We start from the raw sequence: 4,187 nt of genomic DNA, 5'->3' as shown, positions 1-4,187 counted from the left end.
TACTGCTCCTTGTGTTTTGGAGATGCTCCTGGATTTTCAAGGTTTAGATTTCAGAAGGAGACATAAGAATCAGATGTTGATTAATGGCCTTTAATCCAAGAATCCCAAGGTGTCTTACTTATGGGAGGGGACTCACTTCCTTCATGAGTGAAGTGCAGCATCCATCTGGTGATGCATAGCAGCCATTATACACCAGCAGCCCCACTAAACAGCAGACTGAGCAGATTAGAGAGAAATTGCTTTACCAGTTGAATTAAGGGGGCGTTTAAGAAGACCAGAGTGGAATTTATTCTGGACAGCTGGGGTTAACACCCCTACTTGTGCAAAGATGGCCATGGGATCTTTAATAACCAAGTCTGCAGTTTAAGATCCCATTTGAAGAACCACACCTCCTAAGGCAGAGTGTTCCCCAGGTCACCCTAATGGGTCAATGGCATGGAAGTTCTGAAGTACGATTTTTCACACGATTGTTACAGACAAGGAGGCATATGTAGATCCCTGCATCTAATAACAGTTTAAAACAATTCTTTCAAAGAATTCTATCCCAAAACATCATAAGAACAGTCTAGTATGAACTGATCATTTGTCACTTTCTTTTTTTTTTCTGATGACCTACTTCAAAATGCACAGTGTTTCAGCAGTGAAGGTGGATTAGTTGTGCTGTAGCATTATGAGAGTGAACCCGTGGGGCAATTCTGCACTGATTGAAATGATGATATGTATACAACTGTGAAGAAAGCAACCCATATATTCCCATGTAGTTCATATACAGTATATCACCTGTCATGTTGTGTAAAGCAAGCATTTCACGTAAAGGCAATGGAAAAACGCTAACGCATTATAATAAGACTATAATTTATCAAGATTCACTTAACCACAAACTAATGTTTGATTAATGTTTAATTGCTGTTCTGCAGATGTGGTTTGGATAAGGAAGTGTAATCACTAATGGCATTTATGACTTAATATTGCTTTTTTAATATTAAATATGGGCTTTAAGTGGACATCGGAACCTTAGAGAGGTTACAAACGACAGGATTGTGCCCATCTAACACATTTGGCTGCTTGTAGCTATGTGATCCAAGAATCTCATCCAGCCATTTCCTGAAAGAAATCAGCTGGGGTATCAGCTTCAACATATGTCAGGGTAACAGATGTACTTCTCATTCTGTACTAGCATAGTTACAAAAGGCCATATTATAATACTGTTCATAAGGAAACCATAATAAATTAACAGACTAGCATATATTTTAGTAGGACTGCAAGAAAGATGTAATATAAGTCCCTTAATAACTTTGAAATTTGTTTATGAAATGTGTTTTTTGGTGATACTTCCAAACTATCTTTCTTTATTGACTGATTTTTCTACCTTGGAAGAGTTTCTATAATTCACCATGGTTATGGTGCTTAAGACAAAGGTCTCTGGAAACAGCCTGCTGCAGGAATTTCAAAGCAGCCCATAAAACTCTTTTACTGCTGGAGAGATTAAAGCACTTCTGAGGTGCTTCTAACACCTTCGGAATGCACCTCAGGATAACCACTCACATGGAACTCCAAAGATCTCCATTACATGTTTTTTATTAGTTGATGTTAACTCTTTCTGTTAATGCATATAGTAAATACAGGTTCCCATTTGCCGAGGTAATAACCAGTTTCCAAGAAAGAGCAGCACCAATGTGAAAATGTGTCTGAGCAATGGAGCAAAGACTTGGACTCACAAAGCTCATTTTTACATTTGGAAAATGTGCCATCCTTCAAAATAAGTACAGCAGTATGCATATCTTTCTAGAAATATAATAAAGAAAAACTGAATTTCAAAAACACTGTGGGTTTAAAGTACAGTTTGGATGTTTTCTGTCACATTTGTGTAATCTGTGGTCTCTAGATAAACACACTCAAATTGAAGCTATTGAAAGATAGCCTGGGGGAAGTAATATAACAATGGCAATATTATGATGTGGAGATAAAAGTCTTTTGATCTTGGCAGTATGCAGTGTATCTATTGCCCTCATTGTTGTTTAATTGTTTTTGCTTTCTTGGTCTTGAATTATTGAAAGTTTGTTCTACATGTGTAAAGTGTGGTTTGTGCATGTGAGGTGGCAGAAGGTGTTTGTCACAAAGAACAACTTGTCTGGTCTCTTTCTGTTAACTCTGTACTTCAAAAATTACAATAAATTAAAGCTGTCTTAATCAAAAACAATAAATAACCCCCTTAAAACAACATATAATTTTAGAATAATTTTTCCTTTTCCTTTTCAATGTTTACTTTCTCGGGATTGAGCTGGCGAACACAGTAAACACATATTTCCTGGTAAAGGATTCAAAATAGAGAAATAAAAACAGCCAAACTCAGTTGATGAAAATAACAAGTTTTCATGGCTGAAGTGGTCTGACTGAATAAACCTGAATATGCCCTTTAGACTATGTGCATTAAGGCCACCATCTTAAACCCCAATATACACAGTAACAGCACTTACAGACCGCATGCTTGTGCCTGCCTTGGCAAATCTCATAGAAGGTTTTTTACACACATACAAATGTGTATACATAGAATATGATAAACAAGAATTACTCTCTTTTGATAGTTTCCAGAAGATGGATTTCTTACCTGTGTTGTCTCCCACGATCTTGCTGATAAGCACGGTTCCTCTGTGGAGTCCAAACAAAGGGCTTTTTCTGGTTTTGATGTAAAATGTTTGTGAACCAGGCAGGGTGACGCCGGTATCAGAGGTATGCAGCTGTTGCCCAGACTTGCTTGGTGCACACTATGAAAGGCCTTGAAGCAAGTAAGCAGTGCTTTGCCAATGAATCTTCATTGAGCAGTCACACAATTTGAAAGAACTCACACACAAAAATGAGTGACCTTCTCAGCTATCTTTTCCACAGTAACAACGCATTTCAGAAGGACAGGATTTGAACTCTGTCTCAGTACTTTTTTATTTTAATCTTGCTACATTTAACAGTGAAATTTAGATTGTTTTTGTGACATTTGGTCACAACAACCATAACAGTTAGAAGAGGGTTGGTGTGCGGCGTTAACCATGGATCATGTTAATAACTAAAAATTACTTTACTTCCCTGGATTTCAAAATGTTACTTTAAGCTGATACATTTACCACATTTCCCTTATCTCTGTATTAGAAAATTAGTACAGCTGATTGCCAATTTTAAATGGTCCTGAGGGAAGGAAACTATAAAAATTGAGTCATTCAGTTTTGTGTCCTTATAGGTCCTGTTAGGAATGTTATATCACAGCCTTGGGTCAGTGGGTCAGTACATTAAAAACAGTTACGAAGCGCCCGTGGCTGAATTTCAGTTAAAATAAATCCAGGAACATTTAGTAATATAAATTAGCATGATAAAAGTAACAAATGTCTCTGGAATTCCTTCACTTCCTGCAGAGTCCTCTAAAAGGAATGGTAGGTTTAAAGAAAACGCATTCAAATGTCACAGCTGAGGTGATACCTTGCTTTGTTAACGCCTGGAATGCAACATCTTTCCCTTTCTAGCCACACCAAAACAAACTAAGTAAAAAGAAACAGAGACAAGCAAGACAAAACCCCAAAAAGAACACATTGAATTGTTTTTTTGCAAAGAGCCATACTGGTGCTGCTCTTCTGCATTTGAAATTACTTCACTGGGTGTGATGTGAAAAACCATACACAAGTACTTTTGAATGCAAATAAGAGGAACCGATTTTAGATTTTTAGATGAGAGGTTATTTTCCTTATTTGACAAGGTGGCCCCCAGATTATTATAGAAAAGCATTTTAATGTATCCATCCATTAATTATAAAATCCATTCTGACAGAAAGAAGCATTTATTATGCTTAACCCTCAATCTATGGAGAGCGTTCCATGAATAGGGAGCTCAGGAATGACTGGCCCCTCTGTGTCTCACCATTAAACAGTCTATTTGGGTGAAAGGAAAAAAAAAAGATTCAAGAAATTTCCTGCTGGCACCAGTGAGAGTAGATTTATAACATATAGGTCAAATGAAGTCAATGCAGCTGGGAATCAAAGGGCTGTCCAATGAATGTATTGTGTTACAAAACCAGATAGCAGAAACTTTTCTTAAGTTATTGATTCCCGCATAGAGTCCACTTTGAGGGAGAAGGTTTATTACTTCTATTATCTGGGGACACCTCAACATGCCCACAACAGCAACTTTTCATTATACTTACTCAT

Source organism: Atractosteus spatula, chromosome 7 (genome assembly GCF_055471065.1).
Source record: "Atractosteus spatula isolate fAtrSpa1 chromosome 7, fAtrSpa1.hap1, whole genome shotgun sequence".
NCBI classification, from domain to species: domain Eukaryota; kingdom Metazoa; phylum Chordata; class Actinopteri; order Semionotiformes; family Lepisosteidae; genus Atractosteus; species Atractosteus spatula.
This window is presented reverse-complemented; position numbering follows the sequence as displayed.